Source organism: Cryptomeria japonica, chromosome 7 (genome assembly GCF_030272615.1).
Source record: "Cryptomeria japonica chromosome 7, Sugi_1.0, whole genome shotgun sequence".
In the NCBI taxonomy this organism is placed as follows: Eukaryota; Viridiplantae; Streptophyta; class Pinopsida; order Cupressales; family Cupressaceae; genus Cryptomeria; species Cryptomeria japonica.
The window spans coordinates 728,828,279-728,850,914 of NC_081411.1; positions in this window are offsets into that span (position 1 = coordinate 728,828,279).

The following is a 22,636-nucleotide window of genomic DNA, read 5'->3' on the forward strand; positions in this document are numbered from 1 at the left end:
TGTTTTGGAGCCAAAATAGACGCAGCCTCCAGATCAGAAAACTCTTCTACAATGGGCTATCTATCGTAAAGATACTCACCCACAGTGGTTGACAAAGAAGAAGCTTTTGGACATTTGATGATACGACAAGTTGGAAAGACTGACCGTAGAATCACTAGCAAACTAAACTTAGATGTGGCTAAACTGAATCAAGATCAAATAGAGTTTCTGTGGAGGGAGGACTCTACATATAAGAGGCTATATGAAAAAAAAGTGATGAAGACAAGCAAAGACTGCAAGCAAGATTAATAGTTACAAACCTTTCGTGTCGTAAAGCTTTAATAGTTAATACTCATTGATCTACATTTAATATTTACAAAGAATAATAGTCATTGAGTAGTCTATCTTATGTACTTGTGATTTAGTTTATCCATCATTTATAAATAAGCATTTTTTCAGTCTATAAAAAAAAATTGCCATCATACAATTAGTGGTTCTTTTAAATCCGCTATAAAAAAACTTTTAACCTAAACTTAGGTTTCAGGTATAGATTCACCCGCCTTGGTTTGCGAACACTGATTGGGAAGTCATATTAACTTATTAAGAGAAGTGCGAAAGCCATTCATCATAGAAGACGTGTAGAAAAGTCACATAGAACCATTTAGAAAGCATGAAAAAGTGTACAACAAACCAATCATTAACCATAGATGTTTAACTGAAGTCAATCACATTTATTTATTTATTTTGACAAGGTGCCAAGGCCAATTAATATATTTTTACAACTTGTTCAAGAAGGGCTCCCGAAGAAAAGAACTAGAAAGAAAAACTTCGGTCAATTAAGTTTATTGAAAATAACCATTCATGAAGCATACAAAGTGTCTTCCTAAATGAAAGAATATGTTTGATTACAAAAAGTATGCACCACTGCTGACATTTTATTGAACAAGAAAACTTTTGTAATAGTGCAAGCCTGTTATAGAGGTAGAGGTTGAGTATTTAAATGGCTTTTGTTTCCCCCCAGTGGTCGGAGTAAGGGGAGGCACATCATTCCCATCATCTTCATCGGTTACAGAGGCAAACACCTCTGCGTACCTCTGTTTCCAGTACTGAGGGTGTTGCGCACAAACATCTAGCATCCCTTGCATCTAGTCACTTATGATTTTGCTATTTTTAGCACACACCTCATGAACTACCTCCTGTCTCTCATTCGCCATCTGCAAACCACGTACTTCCAGCTCAAGGTCCGTATTCTTATCGTCCAAGTCCATGACCTTGTTATTGCGTTCTATGCATTTCTTATTGAGTTAAGTGCATTTCTTATTGAGTTTGGTGCGTCTCCTTTTCACTTCAATGAGTCTCCATTCAAGATCAGAAACAATCCCCTTCAGCCTTTCATTTTCAGCGTGGGCCATTTCGACCTTCTGCGTAGCAGTTCTACTTGCATGGCATCAAACTTCATTGTGTCCATCCCATCGTTCTAGTCTGCAAAGGGCGGCGGTGGTTGTCTTGCAGACTTCCCTAAACCATCGTCGGAGGTGAGAACATCGGCCATCCCATTCGCCTTTGAATTTGTAGTAGGTGTTCCGTTTTGCGGAACAGATGTTTCGACATCCTTTCTTTTTCCTGTCTGTGGTCTTCTCATTGCCATCCCTGCAAACAATGCCAAAAATAAGTATTTGTAGACAAGTGTGTTAGGCCCAATATAGAAAGCTAATGTACTGAGAGGGGAGGGGTGAATCAGTACTCCAAAACTTTTCTCTAATAATAACCTTACTATTATGCATAGACAGAATAGTGCAGGAACATAAAATAAAACTATAATCAACAGATAACAATCATACATGATTCACTCCATAACAAATATATTTTGGTCACGCAGAAACTCTTGGTTAGAGAGAAAAACTGCGGTGGGGATGGCACCCACAACTTCACTACTGCAATAATAAAGAATGCTCGGTTAGAGCTACATTTAGCTATTTCTGATAGCTTACCCTGTTAGGAGTATCAAGATCAGTTAGATCTACCTTACTAAAGGATTTTTACAACACTATATAAGTGTAGCACCTGGTTAAAGGATTTACAGTTTATAGACTTGGTTAGAGTCTTTTACCCTGTTAAAGGTTTCTCTTACAACTTCAAAATATTACAATAGAATCATTACAAATATTCGCAACTTTACATCTGAAATGCTAAAGCAGATTCTATGTGCTCTGAATAAGATTACCTAGCTTGTAGCATACCTTGGTAACCCATAATGAAACTCGGTAAACCCTTCTGTTTACTCTGTTCTTCGACTGTTCACTGATAGCCTTCTCAGTGACCTCTCTGTGTCTCTGTAATAGTCTTCCTTCATGCATACACTCTATTATCTCTTATTGCATCTCATATATCTAACCCTAGAATCATGTTGTATAAATAGATCTCTTATAGCGGTGATCTGATTCATTGCTTCAATCTTACAAAAGATTCTTCGAATTAATAACTAAACAAAATATCTCATTGGTTAGATTGACGTTGTAATCATACACAATCTCATAGTGCAATTCCCAATGCAAAAAATGGTTAGATGTGCCTTGATGTTGTAACACGTTTTCATGTGCATGTCCAGGTTCAATGTATCTGGTAAAACGTTTCACTCGGTGAATATCAACTCGGTGAGTTAACTTTACCACTTGGTAGCCATGAAACTTTACTCGGTAAACAACTCGGTGAATACTGCGTTTTGTGACTGCTTTCTTCTATAACCGACTAGACTGTTCATACCGACTTCTTTGAGTGTACCGACTGCATGATTTGGTAATACTAAATGACTAGAATATATAGTATGAATTTGGATATGAAACTAATGGCAATTTGATAAGTAGTAACAAGGTGGGCAAGACAACATGAAAAATGTAGGAAACAATAGTTTATGCCAACAAGAAAGGAACTTTTATCTGTTGCATTTTTTGGAATGAATAACATTATGCACGATACAAAAAGTTAACGTGTTCAGTAAAGTTGACATGTTCACTAAATTGGGCACTTGGGTGGTAGGTTACCTACCAATTGGGAATCCATGTTTTGGGAAGATAGCTCCATCAGTCAGCACTCCTCGTCCTGCATCCAACTTATTACACATATGTCATGAAACTATAACAGAAGTCTGGTGTATTTTAATAGATTTTTTTTTTTTTTTTGTTAATTCATTTCAGATTCAGTGTTCAAAAACAAACAATAACAATGGTATATTCAACTGTCGTAAGCTACAGTGGAAAGAGAACATGGTTCACAATTTCAATCAAACATTCCACTTCATCTGTATACGTAAAAGAGTTGCAGGGACCCTATTGGTACGCAATAAAAAAACCTATGCATATGTAATATATAAGAGACCTTGAACAAAAGTTGAACAGTAAAAAACTTTATTGTACCATCCACTATCATTATTAAAAATGTTGCGCACCAAAGAAAGGTTTGTGAAGTTATTAAAGGGTAGTTGATGGTGCAGGATCACCATGAAAGAGTCCAACAAATCAAGCCTTTATAGTTATTTTACTTAAAATAACAGTAAAGCTTGAATAATAATGTACAATTCATCTAAGACAAACAATAATTCAGAGGGTTTAAACTATGCTAAGGTAAAAGCCATGTCAATATAACATCTCCAAATCCCATCTGAATAAAGTCTATCAAGACTGAAATTCCACCACAGTATCTCGCTCTAAATATTTGGAAAGAGGAACAACAACTATGATCGAAGAATATTATCGCCTCCATTGTCTGGATTGCACAATGGAGTTGACGGCACCATAAAATGCTTTACGCTTCTTCTCATTCTTATGCAACTCGGGAGGGGTGATGCCAAGTGATTGCAGCCTGTGACTTACCCGTTTGATCACAGGGCTGCATTTAACATCCTCTTTTTGTGGCTGGACAGTTTCACCAACTTTATCCTGCCACATACAAACAACATCATACGAGTGTTGCCTATTTCATTCCATTGAAATAAGGTAAAGGATGGAATGAGAAGACGGAGGAAGGGATCTTTTCATCTTCAAAACTTACCAAGGGTGGGGAATAGACCAGGTCTTCAATGGGCCACGCTGCCCACGACTTTAGGGAATCTGACAAGACATCAGCGAAAGGACATGGGAAAGGCAGCTGGGCATTTGCATCAAAGACTTTGATGATGCAAACTTTAGCACAATGTCATGGGAGTGGAATAGTATGACACATTACACCCTTCCCCAGGCCATCGACAACGCCTTCCCCAACCACTGTCCCATCCAGGAGTAGGTGGACTTCAACTCCAACAACAACAGCATGAGCATCTTCATTGGCACACTCTTCTTTGTCTTCCATGGTTGCCTGCATCAGTAACAAGTGGACACGGTTGCTTAAATAAAATTCTTTATACATCTCTATCAAACATAGTCAAATGAATTCATGGCAATGCAGTACAATAGTACTGGAGCAGCTGTCTCTCCTAGCCCGTTGCCCCCATCGCGGTCACGGTTTGCATTTGTACATCCATCATCATCTCCCCCAGACTCTTTCTCAATGCTTGTTTCTATCAGATTATGCTGCAAAACGTGACACATTGTACAGGAGTATAAGTACACATTAAACCCATACACCTACGAACACTACTGGACCAAGGCCGATGAATTTTACACGACTAAGGCAATAGCAGGAACACAGATAATGGACACAAACCACATCATAAAAAATGCTCCAATATAACACTGCCCCTCACCGCCTGTTATCCAAAATAAGAGCCCAATACCTGTTCATCTCTGCTCTTATCCTCCAATGTTTGCCCCAATTGAGTGGACTCCTCTGCAATCTTCTTGCCACTGCATGCACTCAAATTTCCATTCACTGTCTCCTTTAGTTTCTCCCTCGAAATAGACTTTTGAAGTTTCTCGTCCAATACTGTGACCGATTGCATAAAAAAAGAGTTACTGTATAGTATAACACACCATGTCATGATATAGCACTACATGTCATGCACAATGGCACCACATTACCTGTTCATCTTTGCACCTATCCTCCAACCTCTGCCCCAATTAAGGAGAGTGATTTGCAATCATCTCGCCACTGCATGCACTTGGTTTTTCAATCGTCGTCTCCTTCAGCTTCTTCCTCCCAACAGACGTCTGAGATTTTGGACTTGGTTTTTTGGGAACACTACACACAGTGTCATCAAGCAACTGCATTGACTGTTCTTTGCTCATATTGTCCATCATGTGCCCCAACTCAGGAGACTACTCTGCAATCTTCTCGACACTGCATGCACCCAATTTTTCATTCAACGTCTCCTTCCTCTTCTTTGACAAAAAAGACTTATACATAACAGACGCCCGAGGTTTTCGACTTAAATTTTTGCACACACTACGTTCTGTGTCATCCAATACCACGGGACAATCCATGCTCCCTCCATAGACACCATCAGCCTACAATGACATGGATGAAATAGTCAACATACTACACAGTGTAGTGCAAAGCATACCACGCAATGAAAATACACATATGGATAGGCCAACAGATAGTCACCTTCGATGACAAACGTGTCGCGTCATCTAAAGTCAGACTTGTTTTTTCTTCGGCATTCTTCTTTTCTTGCTTCCTCAATGAATCACATGCAGGCTCATTGATTGGCATGTTTGTTTCAGGATGTGAAGTCTGCCTTTTTTTTTCCGCAGCATTCTTCTTTTTTTGCTTCCTCGACAAAATAGGTGCACCCTCTTTTGTTCGATGACCTGAAGCCGGCCTCGATTTTTTTGCAGCATTCTTCTTTTTTTGCTTCCCTAATGAAACAGATGTAGCCTCATTGACTGGCATGTTTGTTTCGCGATTAGCCTTCAATGAAAGAACCTCCTCGCCATGGCCTGCACTGTCACTTAAAATCTGGGCACTAGGATAGGATACATCAATAAGTCTTTCTTCACATGTTTAAAGGAATTTAGTAAACTGCAAAAAAATATGATCACTAAAAAATTACCTTTGTTGCAATATTCTTTCTTTGCAGTAACTCTAAAACCTTCTTCCTTCTCGCTTCCCTAACCGGACTGTTGTCCTACACTCACATTGCTTCCTTTATCTCTTCCTTCCCTTCGGTAGGAATCTCATCACGTGTTTTCTTGCCATATTTCATACAGACCCGGTCAGTGACACATTTTTTTCATACTTCGTCGTACGCTCATTTGGTATTCAATATTAGACTCCCTCTTTTTCAACTCCAACAATGATTTCTTCCTATGATCCGCACTGCACTTTCCACTTCCACACTGTTGACGACTGCGTCATGCAATTCCCAAAAATGGTAGTTGATGTTCTCTGGCTCTATGCATATTAAGCCTCCCCAGATCCCAAAACTGATGACCTCCATTTTCAGAACAATAACGGAAGAGACAAAAGTAGTGCAACCTGCCATTAATATGTTCTCTTTTGTGATTGACCTCTTAATGCACATAGCCAACAAAGATAAAGAGTCACATTCAATTTTGCACTAATCAAGCATTATAAAGATAATCCAACATATAATGACTAATAGTGGACCTCCTTGTTACTCGCCCCTCCTTGTTCCTATTCATGAGCACTGACAGAATCACATTGTCGTTCATCCTCCTGCTCTAAGCTCACCTCGTGCTCACTACAAACGTCCCCTTTTTCACTCTCACCACCTCGAGCATCAGTATAATCGCCCTCATCTACACTTCCAATGGTCTCATCTTCCTCACTAGCACAACCACTATCATAATGCGGTTCAATAAAATAGCACACATCATCGATCCATTTTATGCCCGTGTATATATCTACATTTCCACTTATAAATCCCAACTTCCACCAACCATGCCATACAATGATGGAAAAAAATATAATGCAATGATAAATAATTACTAGTGTGGTTGTGCAGTCACTGAGAAGCTGACTTGACAATGGGTTCAAAATTGGAGACCTGACTGGTGACTCATTCAGATTTGAATCCCCAACTAGTCCCTGACCTGGAGGCCCATCCCCTGACTCTTTCGGATTTGGATCCCCAGCTAGTCCCACATCTGAAAGCCCAACAACTGACTCTTTCAGATTTGAATCCTCAACTACTCGTGGATGTGAAAGTCCAACTCCTGAATCTTTCAGATTTGAATCCCCAACTTGTCCTGCATCTGAAAGCCCAACTCCTGACTCTTTCAGATTTGAATCCTCAACTACTCATGGATGTAAAAGTCCAACTCCTGAATCTTTTAGATTTGAATCCCCAACTTGTCATGCATCTGAAAGTCCAACTCCTGACCCTTTCAGATTTGAATCCTCAACTAGTTCTAGATACGAAAACCCGACTCCTAAAACTTTAAGATTTGAATCTCCAACTGGTCACGCATCTGAAAGCCCAACTCCTGACTCTTTCGGATTCGAATCCTCAACTACTCCCAAATGTGAAAGCCCAACTCCTGAATCTTTCAGATATGAATGCCGAACTCGTCCCGCATATGAGAGCCCACCTCTTTCCTGGGTATACAAATTAGTTCTCCAGTCACAAGCATTAAACAGTTACAACACCAAGCAATACTACATGTTACATAATCTATTAAAACTACTTAGCTTACAGGCAGGCCGATGTCACGTATCACTAGGAAGCGAACGCGACCAACTCCCAGGAGATCATCTTCCTTTAGCTCCAACAACCCATAAACAAGATCAACATTTTCCCTCAACCTTTTTCGCAACGTAATTGACATGATTTAACTGAAACATAACAAAAATGCAATTCATATTTGTCACACTATCAATAACACCACACCTTCACTACAAATGATACAACCAACACACGATTGGTTATACCCACATTCCAATACAAATTCAGCATGTCGTTGTGTTATGTACAACCCAGCTAATGGTTTAGCCATAAACTATCCATGACATTCTGCTCTAGAACATATTTGGTTGCAATTGCAACGAAATAATGACTATGATAAATCGCCAACGCTGTTAAAAAGGCTTCCTGTATTCTCCCCATCCAAAATACAACACAAAAACTAGACTTTCTTAAGGATTGATAAAGAAGGATGCAAAACACGCTTAACGAATCGGCTGTGGCTGTTCTGGCTCCAAAACGGACCTTTCCTACAATGTGTTACCAACAAGTTAGTCAATCGCAACCACTAATTGTAAAATCGATGCTGTAAAACCAGTGTGCAACATTTAAGATGGTCAATCTATGTTAGAGAATAAATAGCGATTCATTACCATTAACAAAGTATTTGATGATAATTAATGGGTACAAAGACCTCCAATTCATTTTTCGAAAGACACAAGTCTTTTGAAACGAGTGTCTATTCTAAAGCTTCCATCTCTTTGTTGACATGGGAATATTATTATTTATTAAAAACGTACTCTTAAGTTACGAAAAGAAAAAAGAAAAAAACACTCTGAAGGATAGACACATGAGGAGTTCGTCGTGCCAACCCGAGACATCTCAAACAGAAGCACAAATCACATTTCAAATTGGAGTTGGATCATCAAACACATGTACTTCTCAAACATCACGAACATCAATAATCTAGAAATTCAAATACACTAGGATGAACATTAACACTCTCATGCAAATCAATAGAATATATACAAATTTATAACACATAGTTCGCAAGAATCGGGATTTCTGGTTCATATATTCAACACTAGTTTCATGACTTGAAGATCCATAAATAACAATCGTACTGCGTTCAGGTTCAAAAATTATATCTTATTGTCTAATATGGTGCATCTATAGCATATAATATAACACATCAGCCAATTGCATTGTTCATTTTCATTACTATCAAATTCAGTAAAAGTAAGGACATTAATATTACATAATCAAGAATTGAAATTTATACATACATTTATACGGCATAAAAAAAATCATATACAACAAACTATATATATATAAAACAAGCACCTTTCAAAAAGTTGCACAAGCCCAAAGATTATTAATAAGGGGACATTACAGTGCAAGTAGTATTAAACAAGGGAGACAGAGCAACAACTTGGGAACGTCTAGATGTTTGCCGAGGGACTACTCAATAGTCCTTGAAAATCAGCAACCTGCATGGATAACTAATGTTACTGGTACTCTACATTGGGAAGTACATGCATTTCAAAAGACATAAAAGGAACCTACATGTTCATATATGAAAATGCAGTTTAACATTCAATATAAACTACCACTAAGTAATTTATATCACCTATATTATATCTGTCCATTTGCCATAGTGCCAGAGCTGTGCTAGAGTTGTTTGTATCAACCACCTATTTTCATACTGTTGTTATGCACTCAAGGACAGACGCCTCTATTCCAACTCAAAATCAACGCTATGGTCCGACTAACACGCAGCTTAGTCACATGTTTTACACTATATTTTACATTCAACGGATGCAATTGGTTAACATGTCACTAACATGCAATACCATTTGTTGGAGAGGTTGTGTCTCTTCTGGTTCCAAAATAGACAAATCGTATAGACTAACAACGCTGTGTTAGACAGAAGCAACCATCAAATGCAAAACCTAAAATTAAAAACCTACCACAAACATGGGGTGTTAGTCCCCCCAATCTATTTTTTGCAGCCACAATAGAGGCGTCCCACTGCTAAAGTAACTTGAGTTTCGCACTAGTTTTTTCTCTGACAAAAGTACCAAGTTTTGCAGCCTGCGGCCTCTTCTTCCTGCCGCGATGCTATTCGAATGCAATTCCTTCATTCACAAGCTTTTAATGTGCGTGTTATGCACAATGAACCGGCGGTAACCACGAAGCATGCTGCAACCATCCTTCAGCATCCGACATGTCCACATAATTTTGCATGGGCACCGAGGACTGAAACCAAAAACTCAACTACAACTCCACATCACATACCATGGGTCGGAGCACCACGATAAGTTGGCATGGTATGCATGTCTTTGAAATGTATGTCGATGCATGTTGTTGGTACGATACGTCCACTGTGGAGCCACAATACACATAGCCTCCCACATATATTTGCATATATGTTTGTTCTGCAATTTTCGAGTGTGATTAGGTGCTTCGAACTTGTGTCATGTCTATTCTGCCTTCAAAAAGAGATTGTAACAACGACATGAATCGACATACATGACACGCATCTATTCTGGCTCCAAATAGGACATATCGTACCAATGACATGCATCAACATACATGTTCGAGAATAAATATATATGCAAATACAAGTGGCAGGCACCTAATAGCTACATGAAAGACAAAGCAAGGTAAAATGTTTTGTTTCAAATTGAGCTTCTTTTATATGGCCTTGATCTCATTTACATGTTATGGTTTGCCTTTTGATACAAATAGAATCCTCAAAATCAGGTTGTTGACTAGTTGATGCAACCATTCCTTGACTGTGTGTGACTTGCTCTTGTTTAGGAGTTGATCTGCTATTTGCTGACAATTAGGAGTTGATCTGTTGTTTGTTTGATGATAGAAAACATGGCACCTTTTTTATTTGCATAACGTGGAAAAAGTAAGACTAATGCACGAACGAAAACATTATTATTGAAGGGCTCCTTGTTGAAGCAGCCTCCGTCTATTCTGGATCATTGTTGAAGGGGGATTTATGGGACTATAGGTTTTCTTTTTTTTAATCTAATGAGCACTTGAGAATAATGGAAACAGAGCATAATATTTCCATAGTTTCTTTTATCTATGTTTTATTCTGTCATTTTCCTCTGTATTACAGTAGACATGTTTATGTGTGTGTGTGTCTCTCTGTGAGTGTGCATGTGTGTGTGTGTATTGCTTCATATTCACACACACACACACACGCACGCCCACACACACACACACACACACACACCAAAACGCAAACAAACAATGCAAACCCTGACGGTTTTCAACAAAAACCCAAATATCAGCCCTCAACAATGGGCCATCAACAATCAAATAGGGACCCTTGGTATCTTGACATGACCATGCTACAAAATGATGCCTATTTTTCATAGATAGAACAAAAAATGACAGAGAAAATAAAATAAAAATTATTGAATGTCTTAGGGTTTCAAATTACTGTAGCCGCCTAAGCCTCCACCCAAATCGTTGTCCTCTTCACACCTCCCGAGGGCACACTCACAACCACCACTGCGATACAAAAATGATATAAAAATTTACAATTTCAAACACAGGGTTGACGAAGGAATCATAAAACTATCTTTATCTGTTAGGGTTTGAATTTACCGATCCCGCCATAACCCTACACAACAATCTTCAATCGTAACACCCCCTATACGCTACGATACCTCCTCCCTGCACATGAAAAAAAACCCGCGTGTTAACAAGCGATAACAATAGGACTAACAATATACCCAGAAAACTTGGGTTATGCATGCGGTCGGCTTTTCTCCTCCCCTTCGAAGCCACACATATTTTGAGAATGCATACCTATAACTACAATTGAAGTGTAGCTCCTTCGCTCAGTGATTCAACCGGGGACATGAATTTACAGCCTGAATTTACACGATCGAATATTTTGTTTCTCCTCCACCAGTGCGTTCTGCATGCAACTACCCAACGAATATATTTTCAATTTTCGTGAAATCAAGTTTTCATTCAAAATTTTTTTAAAAATGAATTAAAAATTGTGCCTATAACACGTGACCGTCGCCCGATGTTAGTGGACTCATGGACACAATAAAGTGGGTTAGCCTTTTTTTGGTTGCGTGGCCATTCAAAAAAAATAAAATCAAAATTGGTGGTCACCGAAAATGTAAAACGCTTGCCAGGCGGTATGTTAACCGCCTCGCCCGATGTAACCGTCAACAGTCAGATCGCGGTGACAACGGCTGGGAAAATGTTAACCGCGAGCAAGCTTTTCCATCAAACACAAAATGGCAACATCATCCACGTCATCGCAGCCGCGAATTCCTCCATGTCATCTGTGGGTCCTAGGAATGTTGCTCTCATGGACTTGCCGTACTTGAATGGTATGCCTTTAGTATCATATGGAGGCATGCCATTTTGGAGCCAGAATAGCTACAAACTAGATATTTTTCTAGACTCTCACATCAATCTTTCTCAATGTGAAAATTGTAAGAATGGATAATATATAATATAACACAATATTGTCATTGGTTGCTTGTTGAGATTACAAAATCTTGATAGAATCCGATGCCTTTTATGCAACTTTTATGCAACTTGTTAGTTCCTGCCATGCCGGTAGGATACTAACGCATCCGTTGGATGCAATTATTATTTTGAACTGTCCAATGAGAATATAGTATTTTTCAACTTTTCATTTTTTTCTAAATGTTTTTGTTTTAAACAAATTTAATAATTCATATAAAATTATTTATTCTAATTTCTATTGGAACTTACCGTTAATTTTGTTTATAAAAAATTAAACTAATCACATTAATTTTTTTTTCCCAATCTATAAACGATTGGTTTTCGAGAAAATTCATAAGAATTTGGAAGCTTCTGGAGATCAAATGCACCTTGAATACATAGTCAGAATGCGCCTCGACACCCATACTCAAAAACTTGCAAGCATAATGGTATCCTCTGGATCCCTTCCAGCTGGAATTGAAGAATGTGGATGGATGATTCAGGAAGGTAGCTAAATGATTCGAGAAACCTGCACCCACGGCAACATCCAAGCAAGCGCTGAATCCTCTCGGCCCTGGTTTTCCCTTATAATTTAAGTTGAACAGTTTTACAATTGCATAGCCATTCAACATCCCTGTTAACAAAGAGATTGATTCCAAATGTGATAATAATGTGAGCAATGCATTTGATGATGAAATTGGAATCTAGGCATTTTTGTGCTGATTTAGATGATGATGGAAATAACTCAGGTACATCAAGCCATGGATTCTACTAGTGATTTGGTAAGCGAGTTTTTACCCTCCCAGTTCTATTTGTTTTGCTGGTCATTTGTATTTTAAAATTCAATTAATCTGTACCATATTGAGTTTGAGGGGATTTTTTGGGCACAAATCATTTATCTGGAAATTTATGATTTCCCCATTTTGGGAAATTTACCCCAATCTAGTAGATTTATTTAGGAAAATCATGGGATAAAAAAAAAGCATTTCCATTACCCTGCACCCGTATTTACACAGATGTACACATTGTTTATATATGCAACTCGAACCATCTATTACATCCAACAAAAAATCTGTTCCATTAGGCATTAATGATGTCCAAACCCTCTTCTAATTCTCCATTTGGCTTAGAAGGATGGCGACAAAAATAACATTTCAACACACGCGTGAGGTTTTGGCATTTATCTTTACACCTGCCAAATGCATTTTTCCTGAGGGTTTCTCAAGCCTTTTCATCAAATCCATTTTCTACAGATCTTACAATCTTAGCATTCCATAAGACCACGAACATTCAAAGTTTTCTGTCAAACAATCTTGATTCCTTGTTGATGCCTTCACATTTTGCAATAAATCTACCAGGGTATTTGCAAGTACAAAAATTGACAAAATCCTTCTATCCATTATTCTTTGATGGATGTCCATGCCTTATATCAAAGTTCTCATTTCTGCGTATGCTAGGAGGATACTCCAAAGGTCATGGTGTTTAGCTTTATGCCTACTTGTTGCATTTTCTTGAAAGTTCCTAAAACAAGATAAAATCAACAAAACCAAGCATGATCAAAATCTGCCTACAAATTCCAGTCTAATGCAATGTCTCTTTTTTCAAAACTAAGCCTAACTTGAAGCAAAAAAACACCCATTATGAAATCCCCCTAAACACTATTTATCTCAAAATTTACATTCAAATTGACTTAGTCGCTATGAATCATTTTTCTTTTAAATCACATCCTAAAAACACAACTCATAACTTTGCCTCTATATTCAGCCTTTTAAACAGACTTAATAAATGTAAATCACGTTTAAATTAGTTTCTCCCACCATTTCTACTTCTTCAAAATTGTAGCAGAAATGGCTAATTTGGCTCCAAAGACCACCCCAGCTATTGGGCACTCATGCATATACCGAAAATGGAGATTCCATGACTGCACATTAAACTTAAGCATCCTAAAAAGAATTTGAACTCTTAGCCTCACCAGCTAAAAAACAAAAATACACACCAAAAATAGATAGTAAACACACAGACTGATAAAATCATCCTCTACTGCAGCCTCCCATATAACAGACACAGATTGAAACATAGACCATAGAAGCTCTCAAGTGAGATAAAAAGAATACTTAGTTAAATACTCTTTTAAATAAATCGGATCATGTGCTTCTAGAAGAAACTGCCAATCTCTGCATTTTGACACTAATTACAACTATATCAGTAAAATAACTGTGAGATATAGCAACACAAAACTATTCTAGAGAACATTCATTATCATTGAGCATAATTGTTCAAAATACTTATCTATCCTTAACAAAAGGCCCTGTGTCTTCTTTCCAATTTCTGTTAACAGATCAACCATACAACACAAATCTGTAATAGATAATTTTACATATTGGAATGTTAGGTAATTAGATTCAATCCTTAGGTTACATGGCCTCCAATTGCTCTCCTCATCCTTTGCCATCGACCTAGTTTTAGCAAATTTCCTCCCAAACCAAATCGATGAACTGAAAACAACGGATTAGGTGCTTATGGTTCTATAGTAGTCGTATCATCTCATTGCATTCCTGAAGAAGTAGTGCTCCACTTGCCAGCGTGCATGCTTAAATCTTTTTGTTTTCCTCTCCACGTGTTTTTTTCCCAGATACATTTAATTTTACAGATGTTCTCTTGTTTAAATTCATATAGATATACCTAAATATTGTAGAGAATTAATATTTCAAACCCTTATCAGTTTTTTTTTTATATAATTCTAAATACAATTTAAATGTACAATTCATTTTAAAAAAATGGTATAATATATTTTATATTGAAATTTTTTTTTTAATATTTTTAATAATTTTTTCAAGGTTTTATATAACACTTCTTATTTCTATTTAATTTTTAAAAATATTTACAAATTTATTTATTTAATAATTTTAATTCATGAAATTTTAATTAACTTTTTTAAAAATCAAGAATTAAACTTAAAATTTAATTTCTATATTTTGTTCTACTGATTAATTGATTGTTAGTACACTATGACAAAAAAAAATCATTACCATAGTTTACAATTTTATCTTATTCAATGCTATCCTTCACACTCAGAGATCTTATTCCTTTTGCAATGCTTTCAAATTTGTAATCACATCAATAGTTACAATTACATCCAAATTTGATCCTGATATTATATCTAAACTGACAAATACATATATGCAAACTTTTGTCCATAATTTCCAACGCCATCTACGGTTAGAATTCATTGTCTTCAACTTATGGCCTTCATACATATCCCCTCTTCACCCTCCCTTGCTCAATCTACTTTTCTCACTACATCTCTACCACTAATTCAAACATTACGGCAAGAACTTGACGCTTTGTGTCTCTTGTTATTTTCAGTCATGTGAAATAAAGCCTCGAAAACAACACGCATGCTTCCACCGAAACATAGCAAGATGGAGATTTTGTTAGCTGTGATTGCCCTGTTGGCCATGTACGCAAAATGTGAAAATCAAAGAAGTGTTTTGCAAATATGAAGGGTTTGAATCATATGAAGCTATGTATTTATCATATGTGGGATTGATTGTTTATCATTTCTTGATTTGGGGCTTAGTTTTATTTTCATTCGAGAGTTTTGTCAATGTGTTTGACATGTATACTAGCTTTTGCATGTGCCTATTTTTTCATATTTTCTCTTACTCATTTTCCTAGTAGTGTTTGCTATCTTCTACTTACATGTTTTAGGAGGGATTATTCTTTCAAGTCTTATAATCATTTTGTTTATTTTATTTTTGGTCATTTTTGTTGTCAATATAAATTTTGTGATAAATAAAATGTATTCTAAGATGTGATATAAGCCCTTCAAGATGGGCACTTTTTTCTATACTTGGATTTTGACAATGAGTATATAGATAATTGAAAAAGGATGTTGGACCATGCCACTTTTTGGCCCCTACTAAATTTAACATGAGCACATTATAATGAGCTTGTGTTATGCTCACTTTAAATAAAGTAACTTGAGATTTAAGTCATTTCAAGTTGACCTCTCAACAAAAAATTAAGGTCTACGACCATTTTAGAGTGCGTTCACATTGTGGGACAACCTTTTCATCATCATTTGTCTTCCAAATCATCACCAAAGTGTTGTAGCGACATTGTCAAGCTCGACAAGATTAAAATAAATAAATAGTTTTTTAGTGTAAAATTTTGATTAAATGGATGGAATTGAGAAGTTTTCTAAATGGATTTTGTTTAACTTCTTAGAATTAATAATGTACCCACCAATAATTGATCAAAACTTAATTTATGTATTCTCGAAAAACCTATTTGATGAAAACCACAACAAATCCCTTCGATGATGCATCAACATCCTTCCAAAATGTGAGAAAATATTTTTGGGCAAATAGAAAATGATAGCGAGGAATTAAGGCAATAATCGAAAGGTTGCAAGATCCATCAACAACAAACTCCCATAGGTTTATCCTTTTCACTTCACTAGAGTTAGACCTCTCTCATAAAGTTCCATGAGTGGCCAAACCAACACTTGGTAAAGCATGAGGGAATAACAAAGACAATGTGCAAAAATTATCATACAAGCAAATAAAACAAAACATATTGAATATGACTTGTGTGCATTGTTTACTAACCCATAAACTAATGCATCCATACACGGTGCGTGTAGAAAGTTTTGTATCTATTGGTGCCGATACCAAGGGTAATGAATAATTTTTGGGATAGGTGAGGTACGGTTTATGACCATTCTCCAGTAATAATAATGAGGTCGCATAATAATTTTTGAGGAAAATGTATTGTGAGTTTCTCCTCAATGAGATCCTAAATTATTTGGACATGTAGGAGCTACTAGGCAGAGGTGGGGGCTCTACATAGGACAAAGTGAGGACATAAAATCAAGATCCCTTGAAAAACCAAATTTTGAGCATACCACTATCCCTTCCATTGTGAAGGAGGATGTTGAGTTTACAGCTTACTAACTTAGAACCTTATATTAGCATCTATAAAAGATCAAATGGTCCTACAAATGAGATGTTGAATGAAACATATAACATTTGCAGTCAAGTAAATTTCAATAAGTTCAAACTCAATTTACTATATTACATTTTTAAATATAAGATCAACTAAATGACTAGATTTATTATAGTAAAATTTTAGGATCAGGGTATTTATCTTGCATCTAGTGGCCCTCCATCTCTCGATTACATGGCAATTTTAGATCCACAAATATGTAACTAGTAAAGACATAATAAATATAGTACATGTGAATAGTTTAACCTTATGTGAATAGTAATTTGTAGGGTCTTATAGCATATATTTATGAAGTCATACATAATTACAAAATTGCATAGAAACAAGTCCTTGCACACTAAAATAAATGATCATAAAGGCCAAAGACAATTTGATTAGAGTCTCAAAAGTACAATTACAAATTAAATGCGTAATTCTACTAGCAATTGTCTATATTCTTCTTCCTAATTTTTCAACCCTTACAAAAGCAAAAGGAATCTCTTAAATAAGCTTGATCCAATAGCCCGGCGAAGAAAACATAGAGAGTGCTTAAAACCATAAGCATCGTTGGCAATGCTGTTAGCAACTGTGAAACGACCTCCCAAAAGCTAAAATAGAAAATATTTGGCCTTTCACGCAACTGCTATCAAATCTTCTAATAGCGGATCAAAACAAAGGAATCTGCAACCACTATTGAAACCGAAAGCAACTGGTGACAAAAAACCCATCTTCTCAAGTCAGTAAACAACAACGCCCGATGGTTGCACCAACTCCAACGTGGCAGTAGGAGGGAGTGTCTTGGGGATGCAATAAACATGCATAGAGTGCCTCATGAGGAACTGCCACATGGTGTGGGAGAAAATTTGCAAATACACGAACTTGAAAATGTGGGCCCACCAAAACAACAAAAACAACAAATTGCCACATGTTAACATTGTTGGACTTCCTGGCAAAGGGAAAAGTGGAGCTCGAACATTATGAGTTGTGCTGCCACATGGTGGATGTGGGGATGTAGAAAAACTTCGGGTAGAAAAGAACTAAGGCCCATCGGTAAAAAATACAAGCTAACTCCTTGAATGGGGCAGGAGAGACTTAAAGTCTACACCTTCCTCTAGTGCATCCAACAAAATCTCTTACACAATCATTGAACTGGCACTGTGTACATTCTATCATCTCTAACTTTCTGAATACAAAAGCAATACCTCTAAAACTATGAATAATTGTCTTCGTGTATAGCCTTACTTATCTTCCAAATGCAAGATGAAATACTCTACTAAGGTAGAATGTAGTATGCAAGAGCATGATAGAGAAACAAAGTACAAACACTATCTTTAATAGATGAACCTTGGAGACCCACCACAGACACTTCCAAGCCTCTACAAATGTACTAAGCATGCAAGAACACTTGATACTAGTTCATAGTGATAACAATAACATTTTACAATAGAGCTATCGTGATTTTATGTCTTACTCTATTCTTCAAATGCTTTGACATGAACTGATAATAATTAACAAGCACCCTTGACATCAATGAAAATATAATATTCAACAAGTTGTCCTTTTTAAAACTGAACTTTTGATTAAAAATAAAAACAACAATATTAGAATTGAAATGGGAGATCTTCTCATGAATCTCACTTTACTCTAGAAATCACCTAAATGCAATTAATGTTTGATAGACCATTCTTATTAATGAGAAATGAATTTTTTATATTTCACTATTCATAAAATATACATTAAATCTCCATTAAAACATCATATTAAAATCTATAATATTAACAACATTAGGTTCTCGAAATGTTCGAAGAAGATGAAGATGTTGAAGAAAGCATGTAGAGTATTCTTAGCTGGAAATGACATCCTCCTCTTCCGTTGATAGAAATTTTGAAAGATGTGTTGAGGATGGAAAATCAATATGGCATCACTTGATTGGTTACTTTTTACAATATTAGTACATTTCCTAACAACTATTGGTACATTCCTAACAAAAATTGATATTTTATATTTCAAACAATAAACTTTATTTGTTCAATTTTTGGAACAAAAGGTATCAACAACCCTCACAACAATTAGTACATGCTCAACTACGTGCTCTTTCCCTACCATTTTGGGCATTGGAGGAAATCGGAAGTGATATTGTGGGATCAAATAAAGATTACTATTGGTCTGAGCTGACGCTAAATAAATTATCCCCAGTCAAAATAGCAAAGAGAAGGCATTGAGAATACATAAGAAAATCTAATATTTTGCAATTGCTTCATGACTACATTGTTGACAAAGACGTCGATTTCAAAATCGAGTATAGGGGAAAGGACCTAGTAGTTGTGCACCCTAATTTAGCGCTTCTCAAAATCCTACTTGGAAATTTCAAATCACTCCGATTTTTTTACATCAGCTGACTTGGCAAGTCCCTTGCTTATAACTAAGGTTTTAGGGCCACATCATCAAATATGATGCCACATCAGCATGCTTTTTGCCAAGGTGTCCAAAACAGCGTCCCAAAAAAAGTGATACCAATAGGCGTGCAAAAGAGACCCCAATAGTTGTGCAGCTGATATGGCATCACCTGATTGGTTACTTTTTACAATATTAGTACATTTCTTAACAACTATTGGTACATTTCCTAACAACTGTTGGTACATTTCCTAGCAAAAATTGATATTTTTTGTTTCAAACAATAGGTTTTATTTGTTCAATTTTTGGAACAAAAGGTATCAACAACCCTCACAACAATTGATACATGCTCAACTACTGATGTTCTTCCCCTAGTATAATTTGCAGGTGCAGTCTCATTTAAATTATATCTGATAAATTTATGGTTCTAGCTCGAAGTTTATGTAGTCCTTAAACATCTATAAAATGGCTATTTAGATCATTAACATGGCTACTTTTGTCCCCGATTTTTGTTTTTGTCATGTTGTTCATCTAGGGGATCATAATTTTCACTTTGGACTATTTTACGAGCTACGTATTTGACATTTTGTACTTCCCTAAAGGATGGGACCCAGCAGACGAGGAGACATTAGAAAGGAAATCATCAGTGGCGACGTGGGTATATTGAGACGAGAGGAAATCATCATGAACAAGCTTGGAAGTGACGATGAGATTTCTCAGCTTTGGAATTGTATGGTGACGATGCTGTCGAATCCATTAATTAATTCTCTTCAGTCAAGTTTTAGTGTATACAATGATGATAGCTTATAGAATAATAAAATTCAAAAAATATAAATTAATTGTTCATAATTGTTATCTTAGTAAACAAAATAAACAAAAACTTATATTTAAATTTATATTGTGTTATTTTATGAATTTTCTCTTATGATCTATGAGATTAAAGAATTTTTATTTAATTATTTTTTTATATTTTAATGAATATTATAAGTGATCAATGTTATTGCATGCATAGAATGTAAATGATTATATGATGAAAAAATTAAAATTAAAATTTCAAGATATATTTAGAAAAGTAAAGTTTTCACAATAAATATAAAGTATAAATTGTAATAATAAAACTATCTTGTAATAAGAATGGATTTAGAATTTTCATTTATAGTAATATAGAGTATGCTTTCTCTCAAAAGAATATAAAGTATTATTTGTTGGTATGAATGAGGATATATTCTAAATAGTTCATAGTTAGAACCCATTCACATGATAATTTTACTTAAGGTTAGCTTGCATTTAAGATAGTTGTCATATGTAACTCGTCATTTAATGTTATTCATGTTAGTTATATTAGGTGATATGATCCATTGCTCATTATTTAATATTTGTTTCATAATGCATCATGCATTTAATATTTGTAACAAGGTAGTCATAATCCTATCTCATCACTTTGTCTATATATGCAAGGTTCATTTGTACAATGTATCATATCAAGTCAATCTCATGTTCATGTAAACTCATGTTGCAACATTCTCATGTGTAAGGCATATTCCTTGGTTAATCCTTTGAAGTATGTGCAACTTCATTATAGTTTCTTTATGATTCCAAAATTATTTTAGTTGCATTTATGTCAAGTTGTTAAATGCTTATATTTTGGCTCATAATTCTCATTTCTCATCTAACATTAGATGAAATTTTTGAGAGCATGAGCAATATATAATTTTAATATTTTAAGATAATTGTGGAGGAAAAAATTGCATACTTTATTTTTTTCATCTCCATGTTTTACATTTTTATTTTTAGGTGTATCTATGTATGATTCTAGAGTAGCTACAAAGAGTGGTACATATAACTTCCTCCAACCTCTCAGATGTTGTATTAGCTAACTCATTCCATTGCAAAGCATCTTTCTTCAAAAGAGTTTTCAGGGGTATTTCTTCACAAATATTCTTAGTATCTAATGAGTCCTCCCAAATCTCTCAGGTTCTTAATGGTTTTAGTAACATGACACTCCAACATAGCCTTTATTTTGTTAGGATCAGTTCATTTTCTCCTATGTGAGACACTATGTGACGCAAATACTTGACCTCTTTTGACATAAAAAAATAAACTTGGAAATTTTACCATAAAGTTGGTGTTTCTTAAGAAATTATAATTTTTGATCTATATGGTTCAAATGGTCCTCTCATGTATTTATATAAATCAATATATCATCAAAGAATAATAATACATAATTCCTCAAAAATGAACTTTGTTGGGAAATGATGGAAACTATGGAAATCTAAAAACAACTACAAATATGAAATTCAAATTGATTAATCATTAAAATAACATAAAATATTCAACAAATTTATGATGCTTAAATCAATCACTTTAACATGATCAAACAACAACCTCATTTGAACATTAAAATAGAAATATATTTACTTTAACAATACAATAAGAGAATAGAAATAAAGAGGCACAAATTTGTAAACCATGGAATAAAAGAACAAAGTGTTTACATGGAGAAAACCTTCTAGGAAAAAGTCCACTAAAAAGATAGGTTTACGCTTGTATTATCCACATCAAATGGAGATTACATACAATCTTTCCTTCTCCACTTGATTCTCCAAGACAATGAAATTTGTGTGCAAAAATGAGCTCTCATACAATCTTTCCTTCTCCACTTGATTCTCCAAGACAATGAAATTTGTGTGCAAAAATGAGCTCTCATAATGTTTATATCTCAAGACCTCAATCTATAGCTCCTTATTGCATGCAACACACATATGCATCAAAGACTTTCAACATATTATAGAAATATTTTGACATCCAAAATGACCCCCCTTATAGTTTCTATAGAGACTATCATAACATAATTGAAGATAGGATTTTCATGTTAGACCATTAAATGTGCATCTTTTGACAGCTAATAACTTATTTTTCAAGGCTCCAAAATATGGAAAAATTGCCAACTTAAAATCTCATTCCCCTTTTAAATGAAGCATAAATATTTAATAATACAATTATCAAATAACAATAGAAATAAACAACTTAGGAATTGTAAAGGTTGATACACCTTAATTCCCAAAATTATTTCACTTTTTAAATATCTTGCAAGAGCTAGGGGAATAAGAAGTGTAAAAGTTGTGAAATAAAACCTCATAGAACCCAGTGAACTGTTGGAATTAGGGATCACTTAGAGGGGGGGTGAATCAATGATCT